The sequence below is a fragment of the Heterocephalus glaber genome, unplaced genomic scaffold (assembly GCF_053883595.1).
Source record: "Heterocephalus glaber isolate CG9 unplaced genomic scaffold, H.glaber_assembly_v1.0 deba00000546, whole genome shotgun sequence".
NCBI lineage: Eukaryota > Metazoa > Chordata > Mammalia > Rodentia > Bathyergidae > Heterocephalus > Heterocephalus glaber.
In genome coordinates this window covers 29,086,638-29,108,243 of record NW_028258147.1, presented here as the reverse complement: position 1 = coordinate 29,108,243, position 21,606 = coordinate 29,086,638, and the positions used below count along the sequence as shown (strand labels likewise).

At 36.5% G+C, this 21,606-nt stretch overlaps 1 protein-coding gene and 1 pseudogene across 1 annotated transcript in view; one reads left to right on the top strand and one right to left on the bottom strand.

Annotated features, from left to right (window-relative positions):
- Positions 1 to 21,606, top strand: part of Sdhaf3 (succinate dehydrogenase complex assembly factor 3) — a 102,679-nt gene that overhangs the window by 15,003 nt on the left and 66,070 nt on the right. The gene's annotated exons all lie outside the window — the stretch shown is intronic.
- On the bottom strand, positions 10,596 to 11,770 carry LOC106010887 (biorientation of chromosomes in cell division protein 1 pseudogene; annotated as a pseudogene).

Genomic DNA, 21,606 nt, shown 5'->3' with positions numbered 1-21,606 from the left:
TAGAGGTTCTTGAAGTAGGTATTGATGGTCCTGTGGATTTCTGTTGGATCTGTTGTGACTTCACCTTTTTCATTCTTAATTGCATGTATTTGTGCCTTTTCTTTCCTTTTTTTTGATAAGGTTGGCTAAAGGTTTATTGATTTTATTTATTCTTTCAAAAAACCAACTCTTTGATTCATTGATTTTTTTGTATTGTTCTCTTAGTCTCCATTGCATTGATTTCTGCCATAATCTTTATAATTAAGATTTTAGATTTTATTTTGGATCATTGGAAGATACTAAGCAGCCATAGAAATGACTGAAGTTATATTCTAGAAATATTCTGGCTATATTATTTAGCAGTAATATAGAGGAATGGTTAAAAAAGAAGCTATATTAACGCTTCTTCTTTTGGGAGAACTGTTAGGAGATTGATATAGTAATCTAAAAATGTACATGCCTAAAATAAGACAGAGACAATGAGAGTGGAGAATATAGATTTATGAACTATCCTTTTTAGGATAAAATTTACTTGGTGAATGACATGAGATTAGCGAGTGGGGAGGAAATACAATGGATATCTTTCAGATTTTAGAATTTAATATCAATAAGCAGAATAGGTACATAAGAGAAAGTGGAAGAATAAGTTCAGTTTGGTAGGGTTTGTGCTAAAAATGTCATTGGGATACCTAAGTAGGGATGTTCTAAGGTATCTATTGGTCCGACACTCAGAAGACAGATTACAGTTGGAGACAGAGATTCAGAATTGTCTGTAGTTGATGGTCCAAAGGCATGGATGAAAGTGCCCAGGTTGCGTGGTCAAAGAACACTAACATTTAGAGGAGGGTAGGCACAGATAGACCACTAGCGTTTAGGAGTTAAGAGAATGAAGGTAGTAATATAGTGCTGGAACTGCTGTTTTTAAAAATTGTGTTTAGTTGTTCCTAGCCACTTTTGCAAAGAAACATACTTTAATCCTTCTGAGTAGGTTTAATTCTTTATATTTGTGTGATTGTCTAGATATTATAATATGACATTTGGTTTTTGTTTTGCTGTATTTGTTTTAGGGACTAGAAAATGTCTCAGAGTTCATGTAGCCATTCATTTGTAACTCACATGGGATATCTTTTACTTTATGACTTTGACATGGATTATCAGATAAAAATATGTGATTAAGTTTCATGTGACATATATTTGAACTTCCTGATTTGTAGTTTGTATTTTAGCTTGTGAAAGAGGAGGAATGCTTTACCTCTTTCTTTAGTAAACCTGTATGTGTGGGGGATACATTTACCAAGTATGAGTGGGTTACTAGAGTACATCTCAGTTGTATTGCTTATTCTGCACGTTACTCATTGTAGAATTTTTGTGGTGTGTTATCAAATGATGATATGTAGCACATTTATGATTTCTACATTAGGCTTTATCTTTAAAAAAGTTTAGGCATATTGTGATCCTTAAAAGTCTCAAATAGGATAAGGAATAAGATATGAAACATTGACTCCTTACAACATAACGTGTATTTATTTTTTGTTATTATAATGAGGATAGGTAACTGTAACTGTATAAAGAAAAGAGGTTTATTTAGCTCACAGTTCTGGAGGGTCAAGGGCTTGGTGCTTGGCTCTAGTGAGGGCTTCATGGTGCATGAAATCACAATGATGGGGATGTATTTGGGAGGGAAAGATTACATCCCAAGACAGAAAGCCAGAGTTCAGGAGTCAGGCTCACTCTTGTATAAAATCTACCTTGAACAAGCACCAGCTCATTGTCCCACAGAACTACCTTAATTCTTCCCGAGGGAAGTGTCTCAGTGACATAAGGACATTCCACTAAGTCTGATCTCTTAAAGGGCTTCCCACCTCTCACATTACTGTGCAGGGGCCAAAACCTCCAAAATGTGAACCGTTGGGGGGCAAATCACATACACGTACATATGGACAAATCATAACAGGGTATTTCCTTTTTTTCTACCTGAAGCATCTGAATTCTTAGTGAATCTTTTAAGATACTATATTATTAGTTAGAAATATTTAGCTTTTGTTGATGTCATGAGATGTATCATAACAATTCTTACAAAGTGAAGGTGATTTAAAAGGTCATAATTTGAACAATAGTGCATATATTACTGATTTTATAGTAGTTACTGGAACGTAGAGGTATGCTCCTGTTAAGTGATTTAAAATGTATTTGTATTTACATATCTCATACAAAATAATGGTAATAGCTTGATAAGATTAATATGCTAGTGGTCATAGTTCTGAAATACATCTTTGTATATATACAGTATTCTTAAAAATGTGAAGTTACACAAAATTTAAGAAAAAGGATTATATATGCAATAATAATTTTACTTGTTTTATCTATTTTATGAAGAAAATGCTTATGGTTGTTTAGTATGAACAATAGATATATCTGAAGTTTTATAACAAGAATAATGTATTAGAAGTGACTGAAACGGTGCTTTGTTCTTCTCTGTTAAACTTTCTTTTTCCCACTTAATATACTTCAGCTTTTTAAAAATCAGAATAATGTGTGCATATAGTTATAAAGTTAATTAATTTGGGAGGGCTTATAATAAAAAGCAATATATATTCTTGTTAATTTATCTTTTCTTCTATGGATATTGTTTTATTTTGGTCAGACCTGTCTATATTAATGAATAAAGCAGTAACAAACTGACCGATAACTGTATATGGTTAGGCTTGGTTGATGGGAAATACTTTTAGGATGGCAGCATTTCATTTAACCTCATTTCTATTTGTTTCCCACTCCTGATTCTCTTACCTCTCTTGTGTTTGAGTTCAGTTGATTCTAGTGGTTTGACTTTCTCTTCAGCTACATGTTTCCTATTTGTGTCATTGAGCTTTGACTTCCTCTCCCTGCTTTATTACCTGTACTCCCCCACCTGCTTTCTATCTTCAGAAGTTGTACTGTCTTGGCTGTTCATAGCTCTGTGTATGTTCTCTTATTAATCACCATGGATTATTACTTTTAAAAATTCCTTTCCTTCCAGTTTAGTGGGGTTTTAGAGGAGAGAGGAGCTAAGAAATAGGATGCTGTGAGTTCTCCACTCAGATATCTTTATGTGGGAACTCTCAGTTCTTTTACTTTAAAGATGAAGGAACTAAGGCGTATTAAGAAAAATAAAAGGTAACTGTGGCCTACAGAAGAAGTACAATGACTTGTTTGCTGTCACACAGGTAGATAGGACAAAACCTTTGTGTTTTTTACCACATGAAGGTCTACTTAAGATTTGGGAAATTAATATTTCTAAAAGGCTGTAAAACCTTTGCAGTATAAGATGATTATAGATTATTTTCTTTGAATTTTGTTTTCAAGCTACAATTTTTCTATTTGATCCTTCAATTTTTATGTTTTTTCCTGAGGGAAAGGAAAGCTTTCAATTACCTTTTAAATTTTCTGTATCTCTAGCATAATTGTCATAAACAATTATGTTTATGTTTATTAGCTGGAGGTGCTACTTACCTTGCTTTCCATTGCAAAGATTTTGTTTGTTTGTGGTACTGAGTGTTGAACCTAGTGCTTTGCCCAGTCTGTCCTAGGCAAGTGCTCCACCACTGAGCTACATTCTAGCCCTTTGTAAAATTTTTATTTTGAGACAAGTTCTTACTAAGTTGTCCAGCCTGGCTTCGTACTTGTAATCCCCCTGTTTCAGACTCGTGAGTAGCTGGGACTATAGGTGTATACCACTGTGTCCAGCTTTTTCTTTCTTTCTTTTTTTTTTTTTACAATAATGAACAATTCCTCTTTAAAAATATATTTAGGGACTAACAAACAATAAAGTCAGTATGTCTAAAGATGACCCAAGCAAACCAAAGAGCAAAGAGCTACTTTGCCTTCTTTGCAAAAGGAAGGAAAAGTACAGAAAAGAGAGAAATCCAAGCAGAAATCTGTATTTATTGTAGTTCCCTAAGAAAACCTTTGAGAGACAGACCCTATTTTTTTCTTTCTTTATTAAATTCTTTTATTGGTACATTGTAAGTATACAACATAATTACATTTCTCATTGGGAACTGTACCGTCACATAATGCATCTTGGTTCTTATTATTTCCCCATTTCTAGCCCTCCCTTCACCCCCTCCACCCTTCCCTATTTACAAAGACTTTATTTCCATTTTTTCCATTTCTCATCATTTTTCCTTTCCCTTCTTTCCTTTCAGCTGCCCCTCCCACTACCCCTACCCCTTTGGACCTTTTCTTCCTATTTTGCATTATCAATTATTCATTCTAATCATTGGTACACTGTAGGTATACAATACAATGACATTCATCATTGGAAATTTGCACCTTTACATAATCTCTCTTGGTTCTTATTTTTCACCCTTGCCCAGCCCTCCCTTCAACCCCTCCATTCTTCCCTATTTACAAAGATTTTGTACCTATTTTTCCATTTTCTCATATTAATCCCATTCCCTTCTATCCTTTCCCCTAGCCCTCCCACTTCCTTCCCCTTTGCTGCTTTTCTACCTATTTCACATTGTGTGTTACACATTTAGTCCTTATTTACACTTTCCGTTTCTCACACCAGAGAGACTATTCAGTATTTATACATGTGTGTCCTATTTATTTCACTTAAGAGTATCACCTCAATGTGCATTCACTTAGCTGTAAATGTCTCAAATTTCTCATTTTTTATGGCTGAGTAGTACTCCATTTTATAAAAAAACCACATTTTCTTTATCCAGTCTCCAGTTGATGGGCATTTGGGCTGTTTCCAAGCTTTAGCTATCACAAACTGTGCTGCTATGAACATGGGCACACATATATCACTGTGGTATGATTCTTTAAATTCTTTGGGGAAGATCCCCAGCAGTGGAATAGCTGGGTCAAATGGGACTTCCAGTCCTAGTTCTTTGAGGTATCTCCATACTGATTTCCACAGTGCTTGCACCAGTCTACACTCCCATCAGCAGTGGAGCAGGGTTGCTCTTTCCCCACAGCCCCGCCAGCATTTGTTATTGGTTGATTTCATGATAACAGCCATTCTATCTGGAGTGAAGTGGAATCTCAGCATTGTTTTCATTGGCATCTCTCGAATGACCAGTGATGTTGAACATTTTTTCATGTATTTATTTGCTATTTCTACTTCTTTGTGTGAGAAATGTCTGTTCATTTTAGATGCCCATTTTTGGGTTGGGTCTTTAAATTTGGGAGGTCTGATCTTGTTAAGTTCTTTATAGATTCGAGATAGTAGACCTTTGTCTGAGGAAGAGCAGGTGAAGATTTTTTCCCACATTGTGGGTTGTCTCTTCACACTGCTGATGGTTTCTCTTGCTGTGCAGAAGACTTTTAATAAGAAGAGATCCCACTTGTTGATTTTTTGTGCTAGTTCACGGGCAACTGAGGTTTTGTTCATAAAATCTTTTCTTACACCGATGTCTTCAAGGGTTCTACCTAACCTCTGTTCCAACTGGTTCAGAGTTTCTATTTTAATATTTAGATCTTTCATCCATTTTGATTTTAGTTTAGTGCATGGTGAGAGATATAGGTCTAGTTTTAATCTTTGGCAAGTTGAAGCCCAATTTTTCCAGCACCATTTATTGAAGAGGCTATCTTTCCTCCAGTGAGGGTGTTTGGCTCTTTTATCAAAGATGAGATGGCTGAGTGTGTCTGGTGTTGTTTCTCATCTTCTAATCTGTTCCACTGATCCTCAGGTCTGTTTCTTTGCCAGTATCATGCTGTTTTATCACAGAAACTTTGTAGTAGAGTTGCAAGTTGGGGATTGTGATACCCCCTGCCATGTCTCTGTTACCTAGCATTGCTTTTGCTATCCTGGGTCTCTTCTTGTTCCAAATGAATTTTTGGATTGTTTTCTCAAGTTCCATGAGGTATGCTTCTGGGATCTCAATTGGAATTGCATTAAATCTATATAGCAGTTTTGGAAGTATGGCCATTTTCACTATATTAATCCTTCCTACCGAGGAGCAGGGGATGTCTGTCCATTTTCTGATATCATCTTCAATCTCTCTTTTTAGAGTGCCATAGTTTTCAGAGAAGAGGTCTTTGATTTATGTTGTTAGGTTGATTCCTAGGTATTTCAGTTTTTTGTATGCTATTGTGAAAGGAATTATTTGTCCTATTTCTGTCTCAGTGAGTCTGTCATTTGTGTAGAGGAAAGCTATTGATTTTTGTGTGTTGACCTTGTAACCAGCTACTTTACTGAATTTGGTTATTAAGTCTTGAAGACTTTTGGTGGAGTTCTTGGGGTCTTCTATATACAGTATCATGTCATCTGCAAAGAATGACAATTTGAGTTCTTCATTTCCTATCTTTATTCCTTTTATTTCTTTCTCTTCTCTAATTGACTTGGCTAATGTTTCCAAAACTATATTGAACAAGAGTGGTGATAGTGGACATCCTTGTCTTGTTCCTGATTTTAGTGTTAAGGCTTTCAGTTTTTGACCACTTAGTATGATATTGGCTGTTGGTTTTTCATAGATGGCTTCTATCAGTTTGAGGTAGAGACCATCTATTCCAATTTTTTGTAGGGTTTTTATCATAAATGCATGTTGGATTTTGTCAAATGCTTTTTCTGTGTCTATGGAGATAATCCTATGGTTTTTGTCCTTGGCTCTATTGATATAGTGTATTACATTGATTGATTTGTGTACATTGAACCATTCCTGCATCCCTGGGATGAATCCCACTTGATCAGGGTGTATGATCTTCTTGATGATCTTCTGCATTCTGTTTGCCAATATCTTAGTAAGGATTTTTGCATCTGTGTTCATTAGTGAGATTGGCCTATAGTTCTCCTTTTCGGTTGGGTCTTTCTCTGCTTTGGGGATCAAGGTGATGCTTGCTTCCAGGAATGAATTTGGGAGTATTGCTTCCCTTTCAATTTCATTGAAGAGTTTCAACAGTAGTGGCAGCAGTTCCTCTCTAAATGTCTTGTAGAATTCAACAGTGAAGCCATCAGGGCCTGGGATTTTCTTAGTTGATAAGTTTTTAATTCCATTTTCAATTTCATTGGTTGATATTGGGTTGTTCAGAATTTTTAGGTCTTCTTCATTCAACTTTGGTAATTCATATATATCTAGGAATCTGTCCATTTCTTCTGTGTTGTCCATCTTATTGTCGTATAGGTTCTGGAAGTAGGTATTGATGATCCTCTGGATTTCTGCTGGGTCTGTTGTAATTTCACCCTTTTCATTTCTAATTGCATGGATTTGGGCCTTTTCTTTCCTTTTTCTGACAAGGTTGGCTAAGGGTTTGTCAATTTTGTTGATTCTTTCGAAGAACCAACTCTTGGCTTCATTGATTTTTTATATCGTTCTCTTAGTCTCCATTGCATTGATTTCTCCTCTAATCTTTATAATTTCCTCCCTTGTATGAGCTCTGCGGTTGTTCTGTTCTTTTTCTAGAAGCTTGAGGTGCAGCATCATGTTGTTTAATTGGGCTCATTCTGTTTTCCTAATATGCGTATTCACTGCTATGAATTTCCCTTGTAAGACTACTTTCATTGTGTCCCATAATTTCCGATATGTTGTACTGTCATTTTCATTTAATTGAAGGAACTGTCTGAATTTTTCTTTAATTTCCTCTGTGACCCATTGGTCATTCAGAAGTGTGTTGTTCAATTTCCACGTGTTTATGAAATTTTTTGAGTTTCTTTTGCTATGGGTCTCCAATTTCATCGCACTATGGTCTGATAATATACAGGGGATAACTTCAATTCCTTTGCACTTACTTAAACATGTTCTATGTGTGAGTATGTGGTCTGTTTTTGAGAATGACCCATGTGCAGCTGAGAAGAATGTGTATTCTGATTTTGTGGGGTGGAAGACTCTGTAACCATCTGTTAAGTTCATTTGTTCAAGAGTTCGATTGAGTTCTAGTATTTCATTACTTATTTTTAGTCTAGTTGATCTATCTATTTGTGATAGTGGGGTGTTGAGGTCCCCCACTACAATTGTATTAGTGCATATATGACTTTTCATGTCTGTTAGTATTTATTTTATATAGTTGGGTGCACTAGTGTTTGGTGCATAGATATTCATGATTGTCATCTCTTCCTCTTGGATTTTTCCCTTTACAAGGATGTAGTGTCCTTCTTCTTCTCTCTTAATCAGTGTTGGTTTGCAATCTACTTGATCTGCAAAAAGGATAGCTACTCCTGCTTTTTTTCGGGTTCCCATTGCATGGAGTATTGTTTTCCACCCTTTAACTTTCAGTCTATGAGTTTCCTTTTGAATTAAGTGTTTTTCTTGTATGCAGCATATTGTTGGATTTTGCTTCTTGACCCATTCTGCCAGTCTGTTTCTTTTGATTGGTAAATTGAGACCATTAACATTGATGGTTATAACTGAAACATATTGACTTGTCATTGCCATGACTTTTTCTTTTGTTGAGTTCTCCCCCTTTACATTTAATTTCTTGTCATGCCAGATGGGTTCCTTCTGCTTTGCTTCCTGGGGTTGTGATCCTCAATGTCTGTTCCTAGGATATGGTGTAAAATTCTTTGGAGTGCTGGTTTGGTATTCACGAAGTTCCTAAGGTGCTCTTTGTCATGAAAGTATCTTATTTCTCCATCACTTTTGAAAGATAGTTTTGCAGGGTACATCAATCTGGGTTGGAGGCTGTTTTCTTTTAGGGCTTGGAACGTGTGACTCCAAGCTCTTCTTGCCTTGATGTTTTCTGTTGAGAAGTTTGCTGTGATTCTGATGGGCTTTCCTTTGTATGTGATTTGTTTCTTTTCTCTAACTGCTTGTAGAACTTTGTTCTTCTGTTGAGTTTCTGGAATCTTAACAATTATATGCCTATGTGTAGATTTTTTTTGATCAAGGCTCTTTGGAGTCCTATATGCCTCACTTATCTGTATGTCAAGCTCTTTTCTCCTGCTTGGGAAGTTTTCTGCCATTATTTCTGTGAAGAGATTTTTTATGTCATCTGCACTCTCTCCTGTTTCTTCATTGACTCCAGTCAGTGTTATATTATTCTTGTTTGCATTGTCTAGCAGTTGCTGGATTGATTTCTCGTGTTCCCTTATAATTTTGAAGCAATTTTTCTTTTCCTGGTCATTAATTGCAATCTTATCTTCTATATCTGAAATTCTGTCCTCACATTGGCTCATTCTGCTGTGTAGACTTTCAATGGTGTTTTTCATGTCCTGGAAATCTATTTGCATGTTTTATGGATTCCATTTGTTTCCTATGTTGGGATTCCAACATGTTTCTGAGCTCCTCTCTAGATTTATTAATCATGTCTTGCACTAGGGGCACAATTTCTCCTGTTAGCTGAGAAATTATTTCTGATTTCATTTTTTCCAGATCCCCTTTTGTTACCAGTTCAGTGGGTCCAGGTTGTTGAGTATCAGAGTGTTCCATCTCATTTCCCTTTGGGGTTGCTGTAGGTGATCTGGATGTCTGGTTTTGAGACTTATTTATGGGTTTTGTCATTTCAACTGGGGGGAGCACTGTTGGCCCCTGCACAGATTACCTCCTCTGAGCTGGGAGAGGTGGGACAGGGGACGGGAACAGCTCTAGGGATGGTGACCCAAAAGCCCTTTCCTGTGGGCTGGGAGGAGCGGGAGGGATGGTGGCCGGGAAACCCCTTCCTCTGGTCCAGGAGCAGTGGGACAGCGGCTCAGAAGCCCCTACCTCTGGGCCGGGAGTGGTGGGAGGGATGGTGGCCCAGAAGCCCCTTCCTCTGTGCCAGGAACAGTAGGACAGAAGGTGCCCCAAAAGCCCTTTCCTCTGGGCTGGGAGCAGCAGGAGGGATGGTGGCTGGGAAGCCCCTTCCTGTGGACCAGGAGCAGTGGGACAGCGGCTCAGAAGCCCCTACCTCTGGGCCGGGAGCAGCGGGACTCAGTACCGTGGTCTGGTGGTCTGGTGCCCTCTGCGTCTTTGTAGTGTGGAAACAGGTGGCTGTACAGTGGAGTGGGGGGTTGGGTCCAGTGGATTGTTGCCAGGGCGCGAGCGGACTTGGTGCATTCTGTGTGACTCAGGACCTTGGTAAGGTGTGCGCAGACCTGCCTGTCTGCAGTGGGTTGATTCCGAGAGATAGACCCTTTTGCAGGTGTGTCTCAGAATTCAATAGTTTTTTTTTTTTTTTGATTTTCTAAAGGCAACATGAGGTATGTAGTGAATTTCTTTGTAATCAAATACATTTATATATTTGCAGGAAAAAATGACTATTCATATTAAGTGGAGTAAAGAAAACTATGTTCATTCAAGTTAGGCTGTATTGCCAGTAAGTTCTGAAAGAGCTTTTGTTTTGCAGAACTTCTTTGGCTTTAAAACTGTAAATAAGCAATTTTTCTAAGCTTTCTGGGAGACTGAATTGGTGCTTAGAAAGGCTGCCTAGTAAACCTGAAATTAAAATAATGAGAATTGATAGGTATGAGAAATTTTTTGTTAGGCCTCACTATATTTGCAGTAGAAAACATCATTTATTAGGTTCTGCTCTTTTTTTCCTGGACAGTGCTGCATATGTATTAGTAACTTTTCTCTCAATCCTTTATTATTATTTTTTATTTATTTTTTTATTATAAAACACTTTATTGATCATTCACTTTTCTAAAAATTCAACTGTGAGAACAGAAAACTTCTAAGATTCACTAGCCCTTGCAGGACAGAAACATGCCTGGTCAAAGAGCCTGAAAGTGTTTTTCTTTATATCTAATGTCTGGCTTCCTCATCACTCCATGGCTGTATGTTTTGTCACCCCTGACAAGGGAAAGGAAACTGGCTAGAAGAGTCATATACAAAAAAGTCATAACAATTTTAAGGCTATCAGTGTTATCAGCTTGTACATTCTAACTTGTACATTTTTAACTCTGAGACACAATATCAAGTAAGCACTGTCAAATACCTACTCCCACCTAAATGTACTATTATTCTTTGAAGTTACCTTTGGGACTGCCTATGTTCTTTCATTATAGTTTCTGTTTATCTGAGAGTGCAAACTCTAAAGCCCATGTGTAGTCTCCATGTTCAAGTATAAAAGTTCATTTCAGGACCACATTAGGTTACTGTAGTGTTTATAATTCTGTAGTGTCTACTGAATGTAACACCATTGGACAGGCTGGTCAGGTGGCAGCACAAGGCAGGGGCACATGAACAACTTTCTCACTGCCAGACTTGATGCCTGTTCAATTTGGACACTGTGCCATGGTCAAAGCAGAGATCTTGAAATCAGTGGTGACCCTGGCCGACTGAAGTGGTACTCTTAAATAATAGGAATCCATTTCTTCACCATTAATTAAACGGAGCTTTCAAAAGGTTTCAGGCCTGTTCTTAGGAGGTATCTTGGGACAGAGCTGGAGGGTCCTGGCTTTTAAGCTCTGGAGGCGGTGCCGGCACAGCTTCTTTTTTCTTGGCTGCCGGGAACTCACGAATTGCTCCTTCTATCTGTGGCCTGAAGATGTGGTTTAGTTTTGGATCCACCACCTGAGATATAATCCTGTCCACTCCTGCTTCCAGCATCCCTGAGTGAACCACACTCTGTCTCAGACCATTTCGCAATTGGTTCTTGTTCATTGTAGGATTCCATTCCTGCTTGTCCAGATGTGTTGACACAAAATTATCCACTTTCTGCCTCAGGTTTTGGCAAGCTGGCTTGGTGTCCACGTCGGCCAGGCAGTCCCGGCGGAAGCTGTCAAACAGGCCCCGGCTCTTGAGCTGCTCCACGATGAGAGCGATGAGCTGGGGGCCGCGGGAGGAAGCGAGGCAGGATTAATAGGGCCGCCGCCCCCGCTAGCCCCAGTCCCGCCTGTCACTGTCCCCGCGGAGGCCTGGCCCGCTCCTCCGCCGCCCACCGCGCCCATTCCCCACTCTGCTACCGCTGTCTGCCATACCTGCGCCCCGGGCCCGCGAGATAAACTCTGTATGGCCTTTTCTCCGAGACTGAGGGCCTAGATTATGCAAAGGAGACAGAGGCCCCCACGGAGGTAGCGATGGGGGTGCCGGTGGGGGCGGCAGCGGAGGAAGCCAAAGCAGTGGTGTCTGCGGAGGCGGCGGGGGCGAGGGTGGTGGCGGCGGCGGAGGTGGTGGTAGAGGAGCTCAATCCTTTATTTTTATGTTATCCCTTCTTTCTGTGGAGACATTATTACTACACTTGTTGATAGAGTAAGCTACCTAATTCAGCATTTGGTCCTGAGGGATTTCAGATTCTTTTTTTTTTCTGTTTTCTTTTTGGTATGGAGGATTGAACTCAGGTCCTTGCACTTGCGCAGCAGGCTGTGAAACCACTGAGCTAAATCCCCGGCCCTCAGATTCTTGTGTGTAAATTTAATTATCTTAATTCCTAAGGGAGGATATTTGCCTTATTTACAAATTTTTCCTTTACTTTTAAATTATTATAACTTAAAGCATTATAAAGTAAAATGCAATTTTTAAAAACAGTTAATTATTGTAAACATACCAAACCAAACCCGAATGTTACACATCATGTTTAAGTATCAAGGTTTCTGGACTTTGATGCAGTGAGTCTTCACTGTGCTGCTGATGAACAGGTCTGTGGTTCAGTAAAAAACTATTCCACTTAAATTCATACTCTTTATGCTTTCATATATGTATTTCATATATATATTATATATGAGCAAGTACACACACACACACAGAAAAAGCAACTACAACAGTCACATGAATGAGATAGACACTTGTCTAGCTTCACAGTGAATACCCTGAACTCTGACAGCTTCCAAAAAGCATGCTGTTCATTGCCTCAGGCTTCGACGCGTGGCCCTCCAGTGTTTGTTACTTATCAATGTTATAAGCTGTAGAATCATATATACAATTGATCTCTCTAGGATTTCTGGCCAATATCCATAGTCAATACCAGTTTAAAAGAAAACTCTGTGAGCATCTTTAAGTGCCTTTGTAAGTCTTTGCTGAGCTTTAGATCTAAAATGACCCCCAAAATTCTCATGTGCCCAGAGGCTGGGATTTTGGAAGGTGATCAGATCATGGGGTGCAGTGCACATCAGTGAATTCATCTACTAATAAGTTCATAGCTGAATGTTCTGTTGGAGGTGGGGCTTGGTCGGCAGAGGTGGGTCCTGGAGGCATGATCTGGAATGGTATAGTTGCCTCCCTGGTTTCTCCCTTCTGCCTCTGCCTCCTGGCTATGATGATGTGAACAGCTTTCCTCCACTGAACTCTTCTACTGTGCCATTTCTGCCTTGGAGCTGGCCCATCGTGGAATATCAGCTGTGAGCCAAAATAAACTCTTCTCTTTTAAGTTATGTGTTTTGGGTATTTTGTCTCAATGACAAGAAAGTGATGTCAGGGTAATGGAAAGGCACGTAAAATGAGAAGGACTTCTTTGGAAAAATACACAAGTTTTAAACAGTGCTCATAATTCCCCAGGATGCTTCATGGAAATGCCTGAAATTTCTAGACCACATTTAGAAACTGCAATATGATCATATTCTAGCTTTGTAATTAAACCTAATACACTATCTCAAAGAGGTATATTTAGTATTTAGTCTGTAGAATTTACATGGAATCAGATATTGAGTTCGATTTCTTCAACATATCTGTTCCTCAAACCCGTCATTCTCCTGTCATTTTTTATCTTCTTGATTTTTTGATGGCAACGTGAGTTATCCCTTTTACACTATTAAGTTTTCCTCAGTGGCTATATTCTTGTCATATTTCTCTTTCATTGTCACCTTGTCATTATGAGGCTGCTTTTGGCTGTCACTCATTACTCCACATCTTACCTGTCTTCCTGGTCTTCAGTGAAGATGCCAGGGTTTGTAGATTTGTTCTACAGATAGAACTCTGAACAGAACAGGAAGAACTCAGCTACTAGTGGCAGTACAGGGGCATTACATTAGGATCCTTCTTCCTGCCTCCTTTGGTTGGTCCAAACTAATTCACTTCTGGATCAATTGTGGATTTCCTTTTCCCAAGCATTGTCTTCTGTCATAGTTTTTCTTAGAAAACTACAGCAAATGGGGATCTCCAGATTTCCCTTTTTTTCTTGTATTTCTCTTTCATTTTAACAAGAAAGGCAAAGTAGCTCTGTGTCTTTTATTTTCTTTCCTGGGGGAGGTTCACCTTTAACCATATTGACTTTATTGTTAGCTCTTGAATTTATTTTTAAAGAAAAAATTTTGTAGGTTGATGATTTTTAAGATAGTTGTAAAAATATTATCATAAACTATCTTAGTTACATATTCATTTTTGCACATTTTTTTGGTATTTAAGCCATTCATTTCACCTGGTATATGAGTCAAGATATTGGGACAAAAATTGTAAAAGTAGGAGTTTTTAAAGCTTGGTATTCTTGTAACTAATTTTATACTTGAGTGTGTTTCTGAAAAATTGTTTACAAATGTATTTTTTTAAAAAATGTACCTGTTTTAAATATCCTGGCAAATTTACTATTTAAAAGTGTGAGTTCTTTTGTAAGATGAATAATCAGCCCATAATTTATTTCTTTGTGTAAAATCACATGTGCATATATCAGATTTGTCTTAAATAAATGTCTAGAAATATTGCTGCATGTGTCTAAACAGAAGAAAATTTAATTTGTTTGATGTGAAGAGTAAATTTAGATTTGTCACTTTGATAAGTGAAATATAATAGATTATTTTAACTTCATTCTTTTCAACAAAATACTTTTAAAATGTGCTCAGTGTCCTCAACTTTAATTTTTCTAGATATAGTACAATTTTTTAACCATGGGATTTAACTTTTAGTTCATTTAATTTTTTATTAGTACATGTTTGCAGTACCTAATGATTATATTCATCACTGGGAGTAGATACATGTACATTACACATTGTAATTTCTTTTATTGCTCTTCCACTTACCTTTCTCCCCATTCCCTCCATTTTATCCTTTTCAAAAGATCTGCTTCCTGTTGTCTTTTATTTTGCTCTTTACTTATACTTTGGATTTCTCATATAAGGGAAACCGTGTGATATTTAAGCTCCTGTGTCTGATTTATTTCACTTAACATTATGGTCTCAAGGTGCATCCATTTTCCCACAACTAACTCTAATTTATCCTTTTTATAGCAGAGTAATACTCTATTGTCTATAAATAACACATGGAAATATAGGCCAGTTTCAAGATTTGGCTATTATAAGTTTTGTTGTTACAAACATAGCATGCTGCATATATTACTGTGGTATAATATTTTTTACTCCTTTTGCAAAATACCTAAAAGGGAAATAGCTGGGTCAAATGGAATTTCTAATTTGAGCTTTTGAGGAATCTTTGCACTGATTTCCCTAGTGCTTGTACTGGTTTATATTCCCACCAACATGGGAAATATTTTCTCCTGTATCCTCTCCAGCATTTGTTATTGTTTGATTTATTGATGATAACTTTTCTTTCTGAAGATGGAGTCTCAATGTTGCTTTAATTTTCATTTCTGTGGTGGCCAGAGAGGTTCAGCTTGTTTTTTCTGTATTTATTGGCTATTCGTGCTACTCTGGAGAAGTTTGTTTTCATTTCAGTTGCCCATTTTTTGATTGGTTCTTTTACTTTGAGGGGGGTTGATTTTTTTTTTTTTTGAGTTGCTTATATGATATTAGTTCTCTTTCTGAGGAATAGCTGGCTAAATTTTTTTCCCATTCCGTAGGTTGTTCCTTCACTCTTGTTTCCTTTGCAGAATAGAAACTTTTAAATTTAATATAATCCAATTTGTTGATTGTTAGTATTATTTCTTGTGTAATTGGGGTTGTGTTTAGAAAGCCTTTGCCTTTGCCTATGTCTTTATATGTTTTACCTACTTTATCTTCCAGCAGATTGTTGTTTTAATATTGAGGTCTTTCACCCATTTTGATTTCTCTAGTTCTGTGAGAAATACTGTTGGTATTTTGATTGGGATTGAGTTAAATCTGTATAGCAGTATTGGAGGTATGGCTACTTTGACTGTGTTGGTTCTGCGTATCCAGGAACAGGGGATATCTTTCCATTTTCTGATATCCTTGGCTGTAATTTTGTTGTAGAGATCTTTCATTTTCTTGCTTAGATTAATTCCTAAGTAATTTTTCTTAATTTTTTTTTTTTTGCAAATGGTATTGTTTTCCTAATTTCTTTCTTGATGGATTCATTGTTGTTGTACAGGAACACTATTGATTTTTGTGTGTTGCTTTTGTATCCTGCTGCATTGCTGAATTTATTAGTTCTAGTAGTCTTTTCATAGAATTTTTTGGACTTCCTGTGTAAAGAATTGTGTCATCTTTGAATAATGATAATTTGACTTCTTCCTTGCTATGTATGTTTCTCTTTTACTTCTTTTTCTTGCCTGATTGCTCTGGCTAACATTCCCAGTACCATATTGAACAGGAGTGGTGATGTGGACATCCTTGTCTTGTTTCTGATTTTAGAGGGAAAGCTTTTAGCTTTTCTCCATATAATATGATGTTGTTCATTGGTTTGTCATAAATGGCTTTTATCAGATTGAAATAACTTACTTCTATAGCTATTTTCTTTCTTTTTTTTTTGGTACCTGGGATCAAACTCAGAACCTTGTGTTTGCCAGGCAGGCGCAGTGCCACTGAGCTACATCCCCAGCCCTGGCATTTCTTTTTGGTACCTTTTCATGGACTTTTTTTTTGCTAAATTTTTCATTCATGTTTTGAGTAGTTTTGGTTAGTTCTAGTTCTTTTAAAGCTACTCATATTTAAATAGATTGATGAGTTTATTAATCCCATTATCTGATTATATCATCTTTGACCTCACTTAGTTTCTTTGCTTACTCTTTGATCATTTTGTCCATTTGGTGTTTGATTTTCTTTTGTTTTTGGTTTGAATTTGGATTATTCTTGTTATTCTCCTTTGGTGCCTATTGGATCTACTTTGGGGGATTTGGGAGTTTTGGGAGGTATTTTGCTGTCTTGTTTCTTCATGTTTCTGTATATATTTGTTTTGTGTGTGCTGAGGGTTGAGGCCAGAGTGAAATGACTTTGTTCTTGGTGTGAAGATCTCTTTGGTTAGATCCTACTTTATAGTCATATGATTTTGGTTTTGTTAAGTGGTATTGTCTACCACTTCAATCTATTCAGTTTAGTATGCTTGTAACCAGTCACCATGTTGCAAGGAGAGAATTCTTACTATTTGAAACAGCAACAGTAGGTCCAACCGTAATCAGGAATATTAAAACTGGTTTTGACAATTTCATCCTTTTATCAAAGCCCCTTACAGACTATACTATACTGCTGTTAGTGGTTGGTCTTCGATGTGGAGGGAGGGGAGAAGGAAAGAGGAAGGGAATATAGAAGGGACTAGAGAGAAGAGGATGGAATAAGAGAAATTTCAGTAGTGAAAAATAGCCAATTGTTGGACTTTGTTGGATTTATTTTTATAGCTGAAATAGAGATAGTATTGAGGGGGTTTGATAGAATATTTGTGGAGGTGGGAAGAGGGGTGAAGAGGGAAGGAAGTACAATGAGAGATTAAGGGAAGCTGCAAGATTGTTGGAATCTGTTAATACATTTGCAATTAGTTTTGTTTGGATCCTCTAAGCAGTTTTGATAAGGGTTACCTGACATGCCCATGAATAGTATTTAAATTAAAACACTGGTTAACTCTTAACTCTCTTTTTCACTTATGTAGGTGCCTCCTCCTCCTCCTTCTTCTTTTTTTTTTTTTTTTTTGGTGCCGGGGATGAAACTCAGTACCTAGCTCTTGCCAGGCAGGCACTATGCCGCTGAGCTAAATCCCTGGTCCTAGGTGCCTTCTTCTATACATGCCATATGAAAGATGGAGAATAGAGGAAAGGTAAGGAGATAAGGAGGTGAAAAGTAGAAAGAATAGGGAGGAAAGAAAGAACAAAAATAAAATTGAATGTCTGCCATACAGTATCTTTATGATACAAATGAACTTTTTTTAGGAAGAAGTGAAGAATGCAGCATTTGTACAGACATTTTCACTAAAATCTAATAATATTTATTTTAAAATAGCACACAACTGGATTCACATTTTCAGATATTGAAAACTGTTGGGGTGAACTAATATGTTAGCCAGATGCAGTAATTTTTTAATATATGTGTGATTTCAAAAATTTCCACATGATGGCAGAAGATCCTTGTGTCTGGGAAGATTTTAGTGAATGAAACTGAGAAAACTGTATTTCAGTTTTAATCTGAAATATTTGTCTTTTCATATTCCAACTAGTAATTTTCATGTTTGTATTATTTAATATAGATAACATTATTGCCAACTTAAGTATTTTTAAATGTATTCACTGATACTAAAATGAAATATTTTTTTTCTATTTCTTATATACAATGTCAATAAGTTTTTGAAAGTTTCTTAGGTATCCCGTAAATAATATTTACAACAGTTTTTTGGCAAATATTTTTTTTTCTTAGTTTAGGAGAAGTTGAGGGTAGTTATTTACTATTTATAGGTAAGTATATAAAATTATATGAAATTTTATTTGACTTTATTTTAGAAATTAAGAAATTCAGTCAATGTTTATTCTTTTATGTTAACTTGCTTAGACTTTTGAATGGCCATCTCATCGTCTGCTGTTCTGATTCTTTCCTATTATTCTCTATCACTTTCAAGTCTTTCCTTAAATGTTCCTGGCCTTAATTTAAGAAATTGATCCAGTGAATTTTTATTACTTTTCTACTGTCTTAGTCAACTTTCTTGTTGCTGGAACGAAATACCAGACACCCACAACTTAAAGAAGGGGAGATTTATTTTAGCTCAGGGTTCTAGGCCATGTGTGGCAGGCGCCAAGTCAGAAACAGGGTGGCAGAGGAGCATGGCAAAGGAATAGGTGCTCAACCCATGACATCCAGGAAGCAGAGAGAGACGGGAGGAGCCAGGGAAAAGAACATATTCTTCTTGGTCACACCTCCAGTGACCCATCTCCACCTAGATGCCGCCTTGTAACTGCACAGTCAGCTACTGAACTCATCAATGGATGAATCCACTGATGAATATAGAGCCCCCATGATCAAATCACCTTCCACACACATGAGAATTTAGGAGGACATTTTAGATCTAAATCAAAATACCTGTTATGTTTCAGATACCTCTCCAGACAGTGAGGATTCATAGTAGTAAAAAAAAAGTCTTTGTTTTCTGTGTTCTCGGTCTTGAGAGGTGGAGAGGCACCAGATATATGATTGTATTTGAGCTAATGTTTGTAGTTCTTATTAAAGATTATATTTTCATGAAATCTTTATAAACTTTTTGTAAAAAGTTTATAGCTTTTTACGTAAGTATAGTTTAACTGTAAAAGTACACACTTATGAGTTATATGAATGATGACCTAGAAAGTCAAAATAGAGGTTTGAAATTCAATAAAATGTTAAGTAGAGTATTTTTTCTTCTTTTTTCAAATACTAGATTGATGATTTAGTTAACAAAGAGGGAGAGAGAAGGCATTTTTTACTTTTGCTCAGTAACTTTGGCCTTTTTGAATGAGCTGATGTTTTATCCATTGGTAGTTTGATTGTATAACTTGTTGTCAAAATGAATACTGGTGGGAATGAAAGAAATGCTAAAATAAATCATACACATATTTGAAATGTGTATTGACTTATAAATTGAATTTATTATGCTGCTAGAACTATATTTCTTAGTAATAACTTATCATAAATAAGATTTCAAAATATATAAATGTACCTATATGTTAAGACAAAAAACTATTGTAACACTATGATTAATACAAAAAGAAAATAAAAGAATTCTTGGGTCATGTTAATGTACTTTATTTTTAATTGTTTCTGTCTGTAAAGTGTGTTTCTTTTTTCTGCAGTCTGTACATTTTGCAATACAGTTTTATTTTTAAATCTTTTAAAAAATTTCAGTGCTCTTTATGTTATATTTTGTGATTCATACAGGAAATAATCTTTCTGTGGGGGCTGAGGTAGCAGAGAGGCTCAGAACAAATTCTGATCAATGGAAGGTAACTTCAAAATCAATACTTTTTGTTTTTTAAAGTATATGAAGTACTTCAGCCCAAATATTTTAATAGTACTTTTTGTCTTTATATTAGTTTTCTTTGACAAATAATATTGTAAGACAAAATTTATCATATCATTTGTACATATTTGGGATTATTTTGAATGTTTAGCCAAATTCACGTACTCTAAAATCATTTATTTTTTCAACTTTTTCCCATTTTGGTATGTATAGAAAAATATCCAGTTATAAATAGGAGGTCCTTCAAAGTATTGTTCTCAGAAATTGAGATAGATATGCAAAATTAAATCTTGCACATTATTTGTTCTCTCTTAATTTAATGCATTGTTTTTTTCTTGGCAGTAAATTTTATTCTTCCAGTTTATAAGCTTTACCTTAAAAAGAAACACGGCATCTGTTAAAAGCTTTTCTTGTTTGTTTGTCCAGTGCTTTGATTAAAGAATTGCTACTGATTTGAACAAAATGAAATAAAAATTTAAGGTACTAATGTATAGAACAGCTCAGAGTCATTGTAGGATACTTAAGATGATTTACAAACTGGTTTTGGTGAGGATCCGGCATTTCTAAAATCTGTAGCTGATAGTCAGAGAGAAAGCTAATATTGCCATGCTGAAGTGCTTGTGCTCAGTAAGAGTCCTGGTACAAAATTTTATAGATTAAAAACTATAGATTTTTAGTGCCAGGGATTTAGCTCAGTGGTGCCACCACTTGCCTTGCAAGTGCAAGGTCTGGAGTTCAATCCCTGGTACCAAAAAAACTATAGATTTTTAGAAACAGGTCAGTTTGAGAATAGATTGTTTTGGTTATTAGAATATCACAATTTGGGAAAATTATATATATACAATAACTAATCCCATCTCTAGTACTTCTCTGGGTCTCTAAATTGAATGAGAATATTGTTTTTTATTTTTATATTCTGCTTTACCAAATTTATATTTGCATTATCACTGTAAAAACAACTTTATGGTCAGGGCTGAAGTTTTACAAACTAATTTATAGCAGCATTCACAACAGCAGATGTTTTACCTTTGAAAAGGGAGCTGCCAGTAGTTTTACTTTGATTCAATGAATTTGAGAAATCAGGCTGTTACTAGATTTAATTAAGTTTATTTTGTACTTGAAGCATTTGGTATCACTGATAGAAGCTAACTTCACTTTTTACCAGCTGGTCCTTTGAGAGAGCAGTTCATGAAGGTGTGATGATGAAATCAATACATTAATACCCCAGGAGTTTGAAAAAGACAGGAATGTTGATCATCTGAGGAAAGCTGCAAGAAGTGAGAAAAGCTGCCCCAGCCATGAAGGCTACAACCACTGATAGTACTGTAGGAGTAGGGCCACCCAAGCCCTTTGGAGTTCACATCTTGTTACAGATTGTCCCTGGTACTGGACATGGATCTGCGTATGAGGTTTAATGTTTACCCTGCTGGGTTTTGGTCTTACTTTGGTCCCATTGGTTTTTATCCCATTTGTACCTTTTGGAGTGGAAATGTTTATCTTTGCTATTGTATATTGGAATTGTTTAACTTTCTTGGCTGGCAGCTAAGAGTTTGCCTTAAATCTCAGAGGAGAATTGGGAATTGGAATTTTCAGCAATGGTGAAACTGTTAGGACTTTGGCAACTCTTAGAGATGGTCTAAATGCATTTTGTATAAAGGATGTGCATGAGTCTTTTGAAGGTCAGGGGCAGAATGTTATGACTTGTATCTAGATGTCTCCTCCAAAGCCTGATGTGCTCATAGGTGGGGCTTTTGTG